The sequence below is a fragment of the Acanthochromis polyacanthus genome, chromosome 1 (assembly GCF_021347895.1).
Source record: "Acanthochromis polyacanthus isolate Apoly-LR-REF ecotype Palm Island chromosome 1, KAUST_Apoly_ChrSc, whole genome shotgun sequence".
NCBI lineage: Eukaryota > Metazoa > Chordata > Actinopteri > Pomacentridae > Acanthochromis > Acanthochromis polyacanthus.
The window spans coordinates 1404108-1422502 of record NC_067113.1 but is presented as its reverse complement, the minus strand read 5'-3'; the positions used below and the strand labels follow the sequence as shown (position 1 = coordinate 1422502).

The 18395-nt window shown below is 41.4% G+C and overlaps 1 long non-coding RNA gene across 1 annotated transcript; it reads left to right on the top strand.

Annotated features, from left to right (window-relative positions):
• The first annotated feature begins 7494 nt into the window (after positions 1 to 7494).
• Positions 7495 to 15267, top strand: LOC110971302 (uncharacterized). The gene is made up of 3 exons (XR_002597158.2): positions 7495 to 7649; positions 7917 to 8004; positions 14547 to 15267. It is a non-coding gene; the product is annotated as an uncharacterized LOC110971302 (long non-coding RNA).
• Positions 15268 to 18395: the final 3128 nt, after the last annotated feature.

The window sequence follows — 18395 nt, the reverse complement described above, 5'->3', positions numbered from 1 at the left end:
TTACTTTTGTGAGTTTCAAGTGATTTCAGTGAGAATTGTGGGTTTTTCCTTCTTTAACTGAGGGGTACCAACAATTTTGTCCACGTGTGTATGTGCGTCTTACAATGCATCCCATTGCGGTCAGTCTTGTCAACACACCTATGGTATCCACTCTGTTCATTGAAGCTATTATGCGGTCCCACTGAACCAGGTAACCCCTGGATTTAAGGGCTCCTTTCATCATTCGGTACCCACAGTGTGGCATCGTTGACTTAATGTCTGAAACTATTGCATCCAACTCTTCATCTGTCATTTGGCTATATAGGGAGGCCACTCTTCTTTTTTTCCTTTTGGCTTTTCCCTTCAGGGGTCGCCACAGCGAATCAATTGCCTCCATCTAACCCTGTCTTCTGCATCCTCTTCTCTCACACGAACTACCTTCATGTCCTCTTTAACTACATCCATCCTCTGATGTACTCATTCCTGATCCTATCCATCCTGGTCACTCTCAAAGAGAACCTCAGCATCTTCAGTTCTGCTACCTCCAGCTCTGCCGCCTGTCTTTTCCTCAGGGGTGATTCTCGTATCAGAGGTTTAGGGGTGCTGAGCACCCAGAGGTGCCCAGCCAGGCAAGATAAATTTCTTCATTGTTTTGTACGTTTTGATGCAGTTTCACTCCCACATTTGTGAAAGAAAAGCATAACACTTTTTGAAAAGGTCTGTGACTAAACCATCCAATCTGATAAAGTTTATTTAAATGCTGAATCACCGCAAAGGAAGAATGCACTGGAATCTTAAAAGAAACATTTCGTAGTCCTAATTTCTGGGAAAAGACGACTCATTTAGATACAGCAGCTCCTCAACATACACATAAACAGCATGTATGTTTCTGGAGTAAACCAGCCCCCTATACCAAGCACCAAAAAAACAAAAACAGAAAAATAAAAATGGACCTAGGACTTATTTTTTGACTTTTATTTGAAATGTGATGCACAGCATTTCTTTCCCTGGTCTGCACGCACTCATCTCCCAGAGTCTCTCCTTGTTCTCTTCCTGTTATACTGAAATTAAACAAATAGAAAAACAAATAGACAATTAGGAAAATGTAATGATGTTCTGTTTAGAATGAAGTCCACTGATATCTGTTAAGTGTACTTCTGGAAAGCATTTAATGTGGGGAGAACACATAACCTCCATGACATATATGTAAAATTATATTGTGAATGAATGTTTTTCTTTGTCATCTTAACAGTTGGTGTTTTGCTTGCCACTATTCTCTGTTTGTTTTCTTACCTGGTTCTTCCTGACTTTGCACTCTCTCCTCTCCTTCCCCTTTTTCGTCTCTCCCTCTTTGGACTGACAATCATACACAAATAGATTGTATTCAGCTAGAGGAAAAATTATATAAATATGAAAAAATACCAATAAGAATACAAATAAATAACGTCCTCTCTCTCTCTTTGTAATGTCAATCTAAAGGCAAATAACCAAACAATGTGTTTTATGTCTGGTAACAGATGTAAACACTGATACATTGATCCAACTTACAACATTACTCTTGATAAATAAACCATTTGATCTTACACTCTTACCTGAACCTGGCTCTTTTCTTCGAAAAAACTATCTTATGTCCATGATGAGGCTGTCTGTCTGCACACTCACACAATAGGAGTTATAATGTTAATGGACATCCGGTCAGTTAGCTAGTCAGTAGTACCTTGGCTTTAATATTAATTCATGCGCTGACACAACAGCTAGCTTCTCTCAGTCCAATTCAAACAGACACTGACCACCTGTAACGTTTGCTAGCTAGAAAAAACGTAAGCTAACTCCTACCTAACAACATAAACAGTAACCTTTGATTAAATGCAGCAAAAATGAGGACTGGTAATGATAATAATGTGTTGGTACTGAGTGGTAGAAGTTCAAACCAGGTACTGACACCACTACGGCACATTACCTTCTGTGGGGCAGCGCTTAGCTCTGCAAGTAGGCTCAGAGCCCGAGTTGGGAAAGTTGAGCAGGATCAAACCATTTTGAGGCAGGATTGGGGGAGGGGGGTGCTGTTTTTTTGTTGTTAAAATATTACGTATCAACCAAGTACTGTATGGTTTTTACACTTTTCTGGTTTGTTAAAAAAAAAAGACATGCGATACAAAAAATAAAAATAAAAATCTTTTAAATTTTAGGGGTGCTGGGATTCAATTTAGCACCCCCAAAAATGGGCTAGAAACGCCTATGGGGACACTGTCTCCAGACCAAACAACATGGCTGGTCTCACTACAGTTTTGTAAACCTTTCCTTTCATTTTAGCGGAAACTCTTCTATCACACCTGACACTTTTCTCCAGCCGTTCCAGCCTGCCTGTACACGCTTCTTCACCTCTTTTCCACACTCTCCATTGCTCTGAACTGTTGACCCTAAGGACTCAAAATCCTCCACCTTCTTGATCTCTTCTCTCTGTAACCTCACTCTTCCACTTGGGTCCCCGTCATTCACACACAGATACTCCGTCTTGCTGCGGCTAACCTTCATTCCTCTCCTTTCCAGGGCAAACCTCCACGCCTCTAGCTTCTCCTCCACCTGTTCCCTGCTCTCACTACAGATCACAATGTCATCTGCAAACATCATAGTCCATGGAGACTCCTGTCTAACCTTGTCTGTCATCCTGTCCATCACCATAGCAAACAAGAAGGGGCTCAGAGCTGATCCCTGATGTAGTCCCACCTCCACCTTGAACTCCTCTGTCACACCTACAGCACACCTCACCACTGTCTTACAGTCATCATACATGTCCTGCACCACTCTAACATACTTTTCTGCCACTCCAGACTTCCTCATACAAAACCACAGTTCCTCTCTGGGCACCCTGTCATAAGCTTTGTCCAAATCTACAAAGACACAATGCAGCTCCTTCTGACCTTCTCTGTACTTCTCTATCAACATCCTCAAAGCAAATATTGCATCTGTTGTACTCTTTCTTGGCATGAAACCATACTGCTGCTCACAGATGTTCACCTCTGCCCTTAGTCTAGCTTCAACTACTCTTTCCCATAGCTTCATGGTGTGGCTCATCAGCTTTATTCCTCTGTAGTTGCCACAACTCTGCACATCTCCCTTGTTTTTAAAGATGGGCACCAGCACAGTTCTCCTCCATTCCTTGGGCATCTTCTCACTATCTGAGATCCCGTTGAACAACCCAGTCAGAAATTCTACTGCTACCTCTCCAAGACACAGCAGTCACCTCTTCTACTCTTCGTTCTCTCTCATTTCCCTCATTCATCAACTCTTCAAAGTACTCTTGCCATCTTCCCATCACACTATTGGCACCTGTCAACACACTTCCATCCTTATCCTTTATCACCCTAACCTGCTGCACGTCCTTCCCATCTCTGTCTGTCTGCCTTGCCAACCTGTACAGATCAGTGTCTCCCTCCTTACTGTCCAACCTAGCATACAAGTCATCATAAGCCCCTTGTTTGGCCTTTGCCACCTCTACTTTCACCTTACGCTGCATCTCCCTGTACTCCTGTCTACTCTCTTCAGTCCTTTCAGTGTCCCACTTCTTCTTAGCTAACCTCTTTCTCTGGATCCACTCCTGCACCTCCTCATTCCACCACCAAGTCTCCTTATCTCCTTTCCTACCAGATGACACACCAAGTACTCTGTGACCTGTCTCCCTGATTACATTTGCTGTCGTTGTCCAGTCATCTGGAAGCACCTCCTGACCATCCAAAGCCTGTCTCAACTCTTTCCTGAAAGTCATACAACACTCTTCCTTTTTCAGCTTCCACCATTTGGTCCTCTGCTCTGCCTTTGCCCTCTTCATCTTCTTCACCACCAGGGTCATCCTACACACCACCATCCTATGCTGTCTGGCTACACTGTCACCTACCACTACTTTGCAGTCACTGATCTCCTTCAGATTACACCGTCTACACAAGATGTAGTCTACCTGTGTGCTCCTACCTTCACTCTTATAGGTCACCCTATGTTCCTTCCTCTTCTGGAAGAAAGTATTCACTACAGCCATTTCCATCCTTTTTGCAAAGTCAACCACCATCTGTCCTTCTGCGTTCCTCTCCTGGATACCAAACCTGCCCATGACCTCCTCATCATCTCTGTTTCCTGCACCAATATGTCCATTGAAGTCTGCACCAATGACAACTCTCTCACTTCTAGGGATGCTCTGCATCACTTCATCAAGGTCCAACCAGAATTTCTCCTTCTCCTCCAGCTCACATCCTACCTGTGGAGCATACCCACTAACAATATTGAACATCACACCTTTGATTTCTAGCTTCAGGCTCATCACTTGATCTGACACTCTTTTTTACCTCCAGGACATTCCTAACAAACTCCTCCTTCAAGATAACTCCTACTCCATTTCTCTTCCTATCTACCCCATGGTAGAACAACTTGAACCCTGCTCCTAAGCTTCTAGCTTTACTACCTTTCCACCTGGTCTCCTGGACACACATTATGTCCACCTTCCTCCTCTGCATCATGTCAACCAGCTCTCTACCTTTTCCTGTCCTAGTTCCAACATTCAAAGTCCGTACTCTCAGTCCTAGAGTCTTGGTGTTCCTCTTCTCTCTCTTCCTACGAACACACCTTCCTCCCCTCCTTATTTGACCAACAGTCGTCCATTTTCCACCGGCACCCTGTAGGTCAACAGCACCGATGGCGGTTGTTGTTAACCCTGGCCTTGACCAATCCGGTATGGAAGTCATACATTTGATTCGCATGCTTGATTCGGCCAAAGTTTTAAGTCGGATGCCCTTCCTGACACAGCCCTCTGTATTTATCCGGGCTTGGGACCGGCACAATATGACACTGGCTCGTGTCCCCTTGCGGCCACATTTGCTAATAGTGATGCTATCACTTCCTTAAATTTGGTTACAGCATTGTAAGACAGACATCTACTGTATTGACATTCATTCCCAACTGCTATACAATCCATAGTTGTAAATTGAAATGTTATTAAAAATGGTCAGACAGAAGAGGGCTCTGGGAAAATACTGTTAACTGCTCAGTTTGTATGCTACAAGTCAGGACAAGGTCAAGGGTGTGATTAAAACTTTGAGTTGGTTTATTTATGCACTGAGAAAAGCCAGTTGAGTCCAATAATGAACTACATGCAGTTGAAAGGCTGTCACTGTCAACATCAACATGAATGTTAAAATCACCTACAATAATGATTTCATCTAAACAAAGCACTAAGTCAGATAAAAAGTCTGAGAATTGAGATAAAAACTCAGAAAGGTGCAGGCAGACAATGTACAACAACAAATAAAACTGGTTTCTGAGCTTTCCAGTCTGGGTGTAAATGACTAAGAGTAAGACTTTCAAAATGAGCTGTAACTGGATTAAGGTCTTTGTTGCATTATTAAGCCAGAGTGGTAGATTGCTGCCACTCCTCCTCCTCGGCCTGTGATTTGAGGAATATGACAGTTAATATGACGAGGAGGAGTTGATTCATTCAGACTAACATATTCTTCTTCTGCAACTCTCTCCATCACTGTGGTGAATGTATGAATGAAGCTGTGATGAAAATTAACCAACAAAAAGGGCCTGAGTCCGAATGACAGAATGCCGCTTCTTTAATAGATTGATAAAGTCAGTGCAGTTACATTTCCCATGTATGGAAAGGGCTTCGGGTGAAAGGAATGCCCATGAAGAAATCCCAGTGAAATGAATAATTCATTAAGCAGTGAAGCACCAGATATATGATCAATCTTTTTGCTAGATGAGAACAGTGCAAACATCTGGAAAGCTAAGAAATTCATGTAATTTGCTGAGGATGTTATGCAAAACTAGAATTAAAAGGCAAGTCAAAATTGGATTCAAAAACTGGTGAAAACATTTCCGGTTCAGTGCCTTTCTTTTGAGTAAGAGGAAGACTGTTTGGTAAAACTTCAAGTTGAAGAAGAGGACAACCCAATGATATATCAAGGCTGTAGTGCTGCTTTGAAGTCACTTTATGCTGACAGGCAAAAGTTTAGCTTGTGTGAGTCTTTCTCTAAACTAAAATCCCAGTGCTTCACACTTCTGAATGACCCCTCTCTGTTTTTACCATCTCAGCATCACTTTCAACAGCAAATGTGTCACATTGACGCTGCTCTCAAAGTGGTGTTTCATTCAGACTTCAGAAGGTTATAAATTACAGATACACAGAATGTCAGAATAAAGAGATCACTGAAATGCGTTTTTCATGCATTCCACAGGAACAACAAAAAACAAACAAAAAATCAATTCTGAACCAGGCTGGGTGTCTGGTAATGAGGGTTGATCTTCTCTCTACTCTGACAAACACAGTACCAAAATTCCTATGCACCATAGGTTTATCATCTCTACAATTCTGGCTGATCGTGGGAGGCTTTGCAGATTTATGTTGCCGTCCTTCCTCTCATTTATTAGGTAGCTGCTTCAAACACAGGGTCTAGCGGTCTGCTGGAGCGACAGCATCATAACTGCAGACAAGAAGAAACTGAATAAACTGGTTAAGAAAGCCAGTTCTGTCCTGGACTGGCCCCTTGATCCTGTGGAGACAGGATGGGAGACAGGAGGATGATGGCAAAGCTGTTGTCTATCATGGAGGACACCCCCCACCCCCTGCAGGAAACAGTAAGATCACTGGGCAGCTCCTTCAGTGACAGACTGCTTCACCCGCGGTGTCTAAAGGAGAGATACCGCAGGTCCTTCCTTCCTGCTGCAGTCAGACTTTACAATCAAGCCTGCTCCCAGTAGTTCGGTTCACCTACTTACAAACTGTGCAATAAAAATGTAAATAATGACACTACGCGCAATTTCATAGAAATTTTTTCTGTGAATATTTACATTTTTCTTCTAGAAGGAGAAAGTATCTAATTATATCCATGCACTGTGACCATTGTGTTGCTCTTTCTTTGTGCAGAAATATTTACAGGGTACAAGAACCCTTTCAAAATGTTCTCATGAAATGTCTGAAAGATATCAAGAGTTATTTCATCTATCCACATGTGTGTCTGTAAAAGAGATTAATGTCTAAAGAGTACGTCTTAAAGAATGTTTGTGACAGTTCCCATTCACTCACAGGCAGAACTGCTTAGTTTCCTTTTTTCTCTCTTCTGCCAAATACTAGTTGTAGCCATGACAATGAGGTCATTGTCATGGTTTTGTTTAAAAACAACTCTAATAAGGTTATTAGAGTTGTTTTTGAACAAAACTGGAACATTTATTATCACGTTTAATAACATTAAAAGTTATGGTCAGTATCAATTACACTCTGTTACATATTTTGACTAACTAGCCTATGATGTCAGATTGTTTCTTCTCAACTTCTCTATGTTTTGTTGGCATGATAGATTTATGATAGATTCAAGACGAAATCATAGATTTCTCATTAAAAGTAATTAAAACTGATAGGTGATCACTACATCAATTTTTCAGGAAAATTTTTGTGGAGTGTCACAGAGTTTTTGTTACCATTTACATATGTCAGTAAATGGTTACAAAAACCCTGTAACACTCCACAAAAAATTTTCCTGAAAAATTGATGTAGCGATAACCTGTGTGATGCTAATCATTACTATTATTACTTTTGTTTTAGCCATAGGGGAGACATGGCAGGACATCAAATTGTCAGAGAAGGAGGGAGAAGGGCAGAGGAATCAAGAGGCACCAAACAGGTATTTAGAGACAGCGACAGAGTGAGTAAGGAAGGGGGTAAAACTGTTGTGTAGGAACGGATGACAGGAGGATGATGTTGTAATCAATACTACAACAAAGCTTTTAAAGGGACCTGTAGTCTGGTGTAATAACATTGTAATGGCTTCTGTATTTAACTGTATCAGGGAATCAGTACTAATTCATCCAGAAAGGCTAGAGTATCGCATTGCCCCAGCTGGCTCCTCCTCTTCCTCTAGTGCTACCTGCTCTCTCCACTCCTTCTCCAGACTCTGGGAACTTGAAGAATTTACTTTTATCTGAAAAGAGGACTTCGGCCCACTGAGCAACAGTCCAGTGTTTTTCTCCTTAGCCGAGGTAAGACACTTATAACATTTCTGGTTCAATAATGGCTTGATATTAGGAATGTAACAGTTATAGCTCCTTTCCTGAAGACATCTGTGCTTGGTACCTTTTAATGCACTGATACTATCTCAATCCACTGCTTGTGAGCTCTCCCAAGTTCTTAAATTGACTTTTCTTGAGCACCTTCTCAAGAATGCAGTCATCTCTGTTGCTTGCACACCTTTTCCTACCACACTTTTATCTTAGTCAAATTTGATACAGCACTGTGCTGACAGTCCACATTTTCAACCCTCTCTGTGGAGGCTGTTGATTATTGTAATCTGGACAACTCTAATCAGATAGTATTCTTCTCTATGACTGTGGATCTTCAAATGAAATATTATAACATTTTTTGAGATACTGGTTTTCAGATTTTTTTTTGGATGAGCTACAAGTCATAATCATCAAAAGTAACACAAAATAGAGGTGAAGTATTTCATTTTATATATAAATACAGTAGAGTATATAAAAAATATGAATGGCCATTTTCACCTCAACTAAATACTTCTGGTAGCTGTCCACAGGCTCATAGACAACTTCTGACTTGTCTCTTCATCACAATCCACAGGTTCTTGAAGGGGTTTACGTGAGGGAATTTGGGTAGACCAGTCTAAAACCTCAATTCTAGCCTTTTTTTTTTTTTTTTGCCAATTGTAATGTGTGTTTGGGGTCATTGTATTGTCGTAACATCAACTGCATCCAAGACCCAACCTTCTGGCTGATAATTTTAGGGTTTTTTTTTTTTAGAAGAATGTGGAGATAAGAACTTTCCTCCAGAAGTCCTTTTCCTTGTCCATGTGATCATCAGCAAACTTAATTCAAGCCTTGTAGTGCCACTTCTATGACTCCTTGCACAGCAGCCTCGACTGAGAGGTAATGTAAAAGACACTGATACCTGTGTCCTAACAGCTGTGAATAATTGCAGAACTGATTCTTGGTCATTCTTGGTTGTTTCTTAACCATTCTGACCAACTGTCTCTCAGCAGTAGGTGATAGTTTGTGTTTTTTCCTGATTATGGCAGTGACACAACTGTGCCATGCACTTTATACTAGCAAACAATTGTTTGCACGGTTAATTTTGTGCTTTGTAGCCGCTTTCACATGGTTCAGAGTGACTTTTCTTACTGGTATAAGTCATTTGCTTTTTCAGCTCTGTGCTTAGCTCCTCAGAGGGTCCCACTTAGTTTGTGGCTAAATTTAATGAGTTTATCAAATGGACTCTATTTAAGTTTGTTGACAGGAGTCACCAGCTGTAGTCAATAATACTGACAGTGTATGAACTATCACACTATGTACAGTTGTAATCAAACGTTTACATAAACCTGTAAAGAACATAATGTCATGGCTCTCTTGAGTTTCCAGGTATTTCTACGACTCTGATTTTTCTCTGATAGAGTAATTGGAACAAATACTCCTTTGTCACAAAAAACATTCATGAAGTTTGGTTCTTTTATGACTTTATTATGGGTTAACAGGTGGTGAAATTTGTTGGGTGGGCTAACAAATGCATAATACCGATTAAATAGTTAACAGCTGCAAAAGCAACATCACCTATGATCCACACAGTTACATCAATTACAGGTACACTATACTTTAGTGTTCTACATCAACACTCTCTCTCTGTCTCTTTCTCTCTCTCTCTCTCTCTCACACACACACACACACACACACACACACACACACACACACACACACAGACAGACACACATGCCACATCGGTTGTCTCATCAGCTTGCACAGCCACAAATGCCGTCTGTGATATTTCATCAGTTACTTTTGTTTATAAACAGCTAACATACAATCAAGCAACTCGTTTTGGCTAGTCTTGGACGTGTACTTTGCAACTTGTGTGTTTGACAGGTGATCTGCTAACTGTCTGTCTAAAAAAGAAAATTGGTCAACCAGGTCCAGAAATACGCCACGTTGGGTTGAAGTGGGGGATTCATCAGACCCCCGTAAAGCCAGCTCGTGTGCTCCACAAAATTTAATACAGACCACAATCCTTGATAGAGAATGTCTGTTCTTTTTCACCAGCTCATTGTGCCTATGTACAGCGATGGCCCTCATCCAGCTGACAGTCGATGTTAACTTTTCCTAACATGGACAGCTTGACGCTGTTTCCAATGTGACTTGTGCTGCATTCATGTTTTCTAATTTTGTCCGACAAATGTTTCAAATCCACAATTCCTTGCTGAGTCCATGCGGTATCTCCTCCAAAAAGTTAGCATGGGAAACAGAAAAGTGAATTCTTAGCTACACTTGCCGTTAGCCAGTCCTTTCTGTCAAACCAAGAAATGCAAAATTACGATTTTGTCGTTTGTCCCGTTGAGTTATTTGAAAATCATTTGGCCGATGTGATCCCAGTCTCTTAACTTCCAGCTTTTCCTCCAAAGACATTGAGGAAAATGGAAAAGAAAGTACATAATCCACCTTGTTCATGCTAACGCCCGCCATAGCTTAACTTTTTCTCCCTCCTTCCCAACTCTGGCAAAAATAGCAGCACCGCTGTGTCAACTCGCTGTTATTGGTCAAAAGTCAGAGGCCTGTGGGCTGCCTGAAGTTAGCCCAAATGATCAGTAAATCACGGAGGCGGGATGACACCTGTCAATCACTTACAAGAACGAAATGAATGAAAGCGGACTGTATCTGCTGGGCTTCTTAAAAAATAAGCCCATTTAGAGATATTCTATGTTTTTCTTTTGACTGATTGGTGCTGTTGCTATCTTTGGTTTCACCTAAACTTAAAACAATCTGTTTTATTTAAAAAATAATTTTCTCATGTTTTTTGTGTTAGCTTGGGAGGGCTTAGCCCTGTTAACCCATTTATACCAGCCATCCCTGGTAACACCTGTTCACAATGCCACAAACCACACTCACACCCACCTGGAGAGAGAGAGGGACGGAGAGATTCCCACTATGTGGCGATAGATGTGGAGGGCATAACAATTGCAAGAGATTAAAATTTATCAATGACCAGCAAAGTTTATGTTGTCTTTTTCATGGATTTACGAGTCTTACTGCAAAAACTTGATGGCTGCAACAGATTGTCAGAGATTTATACTTCTGTCTGCATCCCATTTATATCCTCACAGTAACCTATATCTGAATGGGTGGCAGCCACTAGAAGTATCTCAGTTTTATCACTGGTCATACTTTTGAAGTTAACAGACGTTCTTACTATTGCAGTGCCACTGGATGACCATTCAACCTTAATGTGAAACAAATCTTTTAAGACAGACTACACCAGTAGCATGTGGACCGGATTTTTAAAGGCTCTTATTTTTTTTTCTGTCTCACTGTTAAAAAAAAAAAGATTGCAGTCTATGTCATTCTGTGCAGGGAGAGGTGTCCTCGTCAGGCAGCAAAGATAATGTTTTTTATTCTTACACGTCCTTAAGCCAGTGCTAAATCTCTGTAATATTTGAATATGATATAACTTCCAATTTAATTCTTGGGTAGATGTGACTTTTAATTTAATTTACAAGTCGATAGAACTTCTAATTAAATTTAGAAGTTTTTAATAAATGTAAAAGCACCACTCATGCACCGCAGAGTCACGTGGCTTTGTGTGAGTGCAAGTTTGCACTATTAAATGTAGCAATAAGTGGGGTGACTAAGCTCAGAAGGTCCCCTGGCACAGAAAGCAGTGGGAAGTAAGGTCTCTAAGAGAAATCAGTTAGTATAGCCAGTGAGAGGCTCTCTCATTCTCTACATCACTCCCTTCTGGCTAATAATCCTCAGCTCGGTTTCAACAGTTCACCACAACTGTCCAAAGTCATATAATAGGCTGATAAAATTCTATTTCCTTTTTCACTAGACATCTTTCACATTCTTCTTTTTCACTCTCTGAAGCTTTATGTGGGGATGGAGAGAAACTGGAAGGCAGCTAAAGATGTGAATAGAGACAGCCTGGACTGCCTCAGTGGGTTATCACCACAGGAAAGTACCCAAAATCTATATTTGTTCATGTAAAGCTTTGATTAATGTGACAAATCATGGATGAACAAGCAGATGGAACCCATCGTGCAGCCAGTGGAATTCACATAGAAAATATTTGCCAACCTACAGGTTCTCACTCACATATCAAGACACAAGCACTCATACACAGGTGATGTAGGGATGCACATCCTCAATCAATGGGAACAGTGCTGGATCAGAGACTGGGTATAAATGTGCTCCTTCAGATTGTACCCTGTTGCTTCACTATGTGGCAGAAAGCAGAGTTGGGCCTGATTGCCCGCTGAGCCATGGCAACTGTCCAAACAGCGTCATGTGCACATTCTGTACTCAGTGGGCCGTGAAATCAAAGTCATGTCACTCTGATTATGCTATTTAGCATTCAGCACAGGCTGCCTGTTTGTGCTAGAGATTGTGAATGCATTGTCTCCTCAATATTACTGTTCATCATGTGACTTAAAAGAATGTAATATCACAATGCTAAAACACACACATATACTGGGAACAAGCAGTTCCTAAATCTATTGATTTTCCCAAGCCAAATAGAATATGGAATCCTTCCAGCATTTTCTATGTCAGTCCTGGGGTTTTCTCCCAGTTTGCCTTAAAAATCTCAAGGATGTATTCTTGTCAGATGTCCAAAGTATCTGAACTGCTTCCATTAAAGTAGCAGCAGTTCTGCTCAGAGCTACTTTCAGATCTATCAGTCGTTCAAACTGTTAAAGGGACTTGTTTTAACTGCTTTCACTCACATTCTTTTTTGGTCACCTTTGAAAGCCCATAGCCATATGAAAAATTAAATAAGAGACCAACTGCTAAATTAAAAGATGCACTGCAAGGCTTTGCTCACTACTTACCTTGACAGACTGGTACTATGATAACATTACTGCAGACAGCAACCAGTTCACCTGTTGATGCTATAACTGCCTTCGCTTGTAAGCAACATTCCAAGATACCTCCACACCTTTGCTTGGCACAGCAACTCGCTCTCAAATTGGAGAAAGCAATCCACCATTTCAAAGTTTGAGGCATTGAGGTGCTGCTGCTTCGCATTCCGTTCCAAGGCATCCCAGTGCACTGACTCACATTCTCCGCTTGAATGTAGTAAAGTTTTTGTTCACAACAGCTGTTGAGAATATATAACCTTCTGATGTATAGCGTAATTATGTTTTACTGTAAATACTTTCCCAATGTCATTGTATATTATATCACAGTACTTTCAAAAGTGAAGTCTCTTCATTGAATGTGGTGTTGATGTTGGTCTGAATTCTGACATGAAGATGTAGTGTTGCCTGGTAAAAATTGCCATAAGTGGGAGGAAACATAAGTATTGCTTAGACAGAGAGACAGTGAGAAAAAAGAAGATTCATGAAGATTTATTTGGAAAAGGTTTTTTTTTTTTTTAAATTAGACATCACAGAAAGAGGAGAATGTCTGTCAGGTCAGAAACATCAGTTTCAGTTTCAAGCATTTGATTCAACAAAAGGCTGGATTAATATGTATTGCCATCACTGCTGGGTTAACATGTTATTGTAATCACATTGGCTCCTGTCTTTGTCTGGGCATGAGCAAGGACATAGTGAGCCAAAACACCAAAGCAGACCCATTATAATTTAGAGTGTTTAATAGTAACTAGACACTCTAAATGGATGTGAGGGGTGTTGCTATTCCTTTTAATCAGATATGATGAAAAAAGATCTTCACTTTGTGAAGCAAGTTTGGACTTACATGTAGTACTTTCATAATCTTACTAATAAATACATTTTTACCATGTTCCATGTCCTAACCACAGTGTGGATGCACACCCAGAGAGCCCAACCACTTCTGAAGTCACGGGGGAAGTTTCAAGAAGATTCAAAAAGCTCTGTTAAACAAGACAAGAAACTGAAACCAATACAGAATTGGGGAAACTGAACTGAGGGGAAACCTAAACCAAACCCTATTCAAAAAATGGGCAAAACTATGAAAACTCAAAACTAAGGACCGAAGTACTCTTTGGATTAATAACTACACTAACTAAACTAATAAACAAAATGGCATATAACAAAATAGGGAACAAGAGTAGGGGAGTGCAGCAGCAGCTTGAGGGAAAGCCGACAGCGGACAGGTCGAGAACCAGCGGTAGAGAAAGCTGGCAGGATCAAAACAGCGAATGTGTCACTGATACAAGGCGGGATGGCAGGAGTGGCTAAAAGCAAGCAGGTTTGGAGACAGATCAGGGACCGGCAGGGATGTGGGGTATGAATGTCAGGCCGGCTGCCGCCAGGTCCAGATAGTGCCCTCCCCCTCCCTTCTCTCCACTCGATCTCCCTGTAGGACCATCAAGCAGCCCGAGGCAGCAACAGGTGTTTCACATTCACCATAATCAACTGTTCCAGGGACAGGTGGACGTCAGCCACTCAACCTCCACTCTGCCCGCAATATAACCGGATGCTATCTACCTTTCAGTGCCAGATTGTGACTCTGCCAGTAAATCGTTCACAGCTTGTTACACCAGCCACTCTGCTCCATTGTACTTCCTTCTGTTTCTAACCTCCGTTGTCCTCCTCCTATCGCAGTTCTGGATCCACCTGTTCCTGCTGTTACCACACCGTCATCAGTCTCTGGCTCCCGGTTGTCCTTCCAAAGGAGACAAGCATACTCACCTGTGCCATCCGTCCTCACCTGGCGTCTCTTCTCCACCACCTGTCGGTGCCAGAACCTGCAGCTGTGAACCGGTCCTGAGCATCTGGTGTTTATTATAATAATAATAATAATAATAATAATAATAATGGACTAGATTCATATAGCACTTTTCTAGGCACTCAAAGCGCTTCAGAATGGCTCCATTCTTCATTCACTCACACATTCTCACTCTGGTGGTGGTAAACTACATTTGTAGCCACAGCTGCCCTGGGGCAGACTGACGGAAGCATGGCTGCCAATCTGCGCCTACGGCCCCTCCGACCACCACCAACATTCACACGCGTTCATACACCAGTGTAAGAGCAGCACTTGTTTAGTCGTGTGTAGTCCAGCCTCCCACTCCAGTTAGAGTAGGATAAGTCTTGCTAGTGTTCATAGTCTAAGTTTCATAGTGTTAGTTTGGTTTTTGCCGATTTAGTTTTGCGCTTTTCTTCTTACCTTGGTGTTACCAAAAGTGAGTTGATGGTGCATTGTTTCCCCAGGCCTCTAGGAGTAGCCGTGAGTTTAGTTTGAGTGTCTAGTTCCATTTCCTGTAGTTCACTACGCCATTTTTGTAGTCTTTCGTTCTGTAAATAAACTTTGTGTTACATTCAATGTCTGTTTGGTCATTTCCTGCACCTGAGCTGCTCCATCATTCATAACAATGAATGTCTATGGTCTGGCGACAAGTGGATGAATGAGCTTTGCTTTTATGGAAGGAGGTAATTATGGGCAGGTGAGCTGATCACCACAGCAGTTTTCCATCTCTGCAACATGCTAGCTGCAGGCAGGGCAGGACTGAAAGGAGAGGGAGAGAGACTATGAGTAACTAGACACAGATCAGAGAAACAGATCAAGAGGGAGAAAGGGTGAGCCAGACAGGGAATGGAGCGGGGATCGTAACATCGAACCTGTCACCTTAACTTCCCACCTCATGAAGACCTTGGAGGGGATTGTGCCGAACCACCTCCAGTCCCTGCTGAGTTCATACATGGACCTTCTGAAGTTTTGCACTCTGTCTACTGGCCTACTGGAGTGGATGATGCAGCCATCTACCTGCACCATCCCCCTTACACCTGGACAGCACAGGCAGCACTGTGAGGGTCATGTTTTTGTAGGGATCGACCGATATTCAGCATTTTGATGCATATTAGCGTTGGCCTTTCTTTAAAAAAAAATCCGCCAGCCAAAAAGAGATCGATTTAAAACTGGGTTATTTTACCTCTGATGCAGCCCTTTCTGTCTGCAGTCAGTAGTCTGTCCCCAGCATTGTCCCCCCCACAGCACCACTTAATTGGTTACACGCAGAGCCATGGGATGGGTAACAGTTAAAAATTGTCACGTCTGACTACAGGAGACCTCTATAAATGCAAAAAAAAGAAAGCCTTGTGTACAGAGTTTTCTTTAATGGTTCGTGGGCTGTCTAGTAGCACAGTCACGTGTTGTGAGGACAGCACACAACACAATTCCATATGTATTCTTTTATAGTTTTGATGTGTTCAATGTTAATCTACAATGTAGGAAAAAATGAAATACAAAATATTTAATGAAAGAGTGTGTCCAAACGTTTGACTGGTCGTGTCTGTTGTGAAGGTAAGTTAAGGAAATAGACTCTCTTAAAATTGTAATAAACATCCCAGTCCTCTACAACTCAAATAGTAATGTTACTGCGAGCCCAATAACTTTATACAAACATAAGCAGCAGCTCTGCTCCTAGCAGACGTGTCTGTAAATCACTTAAAACAAGGTTGTTGATAATATGTAAAAATAGTAAGGGGACGTTCTTTAAAAAAAATTCAATTATAGGCGTTGCAATTATTTAATCACAATCGCATTTTGGTCAAATAGCAATATTTGACACAATAAGAAATTATTTTCAATTCAAATAAATTTAGATAGACAGTTGAATCAACTAATTGTTACGTGGGGGAGTCGGAGAACCCAGATGCAGTGGTTTTACTAGAAAAAATAAATTTTATTTAGAAAGAACAAAACCAAGGAATACAGAAAGAAATTCCAAGAAGAACAGGGTGGGCGGAGGGCGTCTGGAAGGAGGGACAAAACAAAGTGTCCAGAATAGTCTGGGGCAGCTCTGAGGCTCGCTAAAACAAACAAGTTCAAAACCAGAAGCAGACAGTTCAAAAACTGGTCAAAATAAAAAAATTCCAAGGCAGGCACGCCAGACTGGCTAGACAGGCAAAGCTGTTCCGAATTATGGCCGGGAGGCTGGCTGTACAGGCAAGGCCATTCCAGAGGGCAGCCCAAGGGAAGCAGCTCTTCCAAGAGCTGGGTAGTAGTTTAATAGAGGAACCACTCTGAGGGGCCGGCGACGGAAACACTCTAGCCTCATTTAACAACAAAGAGAACCAGGGTGCTAGCTTGGTTCAAGGTAAGTGTCGGCTCAAATTTCGTGCCCCCCAGGACCGGTTTGCTTTTCCATGCGCAAGGACCCAAGTTGGAGTCGTGTCATTGCATCACCGTAAAACGTCAGTATGTTGCTGCATGCGTAGCCATTCCGTAAACATGCAAGTGCTGTTCTGGATTTTACAAGCCTACACTGCAACCCAGAGACAAATAATCTGACTGTTAGTAGCTACTTATCTTCATCGCAGTCACGGGTAACGGCGACTATGTTTGAGAAGACAGGTAACTGTCAGAAATGTTTTGATTCTTAACAGTAAACGTGTTAGCGTTAGCTTAGCAACTTAACCTCGACTACATTTTTATCCAGTACATAGCGGTTAAACAAACACAGTAAGTTGATGATAGTATCTATGTTTATCTTTAGAGATGGTCTTAAGGCTAATTACGAGGCAGAGGGCAGCTGTTGTCTGGGAACATCCGTGGTCACGCTACTGGTGGGACACAATTTGTACCGGATTTCAGCTGAAAGCTGCAGTTCTGTCCAAACTGTCATGAGACATTTTTATTGTGATATACCCTCCACTGATTTTAGCTTTTGTTTCAATAAATTGTTTAAGATGAGGAAATCACTATTGCCTGCTTCTACTTAAATGCCCTACTTTTATGATATACCATCACCATAGCATGAACGTTTACATTTTCCGTAAATGTCACTTGAAAGTTGAATAACTTCTTGTAAGTAGTGTATGTAGACACGTCATGTAAGCACACTTCAATAATGTATCTGCTGCAGTAGTGCAGTTTATCTATCTTGGTGTGACATATGTTGTAATAAACAACATACACTCAACAAAAATATAAACTCAACACTTTTGTTTTTGCTCCCATTTTTTATGAGATGATCTCAAAGATCTAAAACTTTTTCCACATACACAATATCACCATTTCTCTCAAATATTGTTCACAAATCTGTCTAAATCTGTGATAGTGAGCACTTCTTCTTTGCTGAGATAATCCATCCCACCTCACAGGTGTGCCATATCAAGATGCTGATTAGACACCATGATTAGTGCACAGGTGTGCTTTAGACTGCCCACAATAAAAGGCCACTCTGAAAGGTTCAGTTTTGTTTTATTTGTGTGTGTGTGTGTGTGTGTGTGTGTGTGTCCGGTGAGTATGCTGGCCATGCAAGAAGTACTCCTCACTTCATTGTGTTAATTTGATCATTTGAGTCAGTTTTAGACTCATATTAATGATCATGCTAAACAGTTTATGAGTTCTTCAAGGGAAATTTCAATGTTTACCATATAGTTACCTCCGCCAGGAGGTTATGTAATCATCAGAGTTTGTTTGTCTGTTTGTCTGTTAACAGCATAACT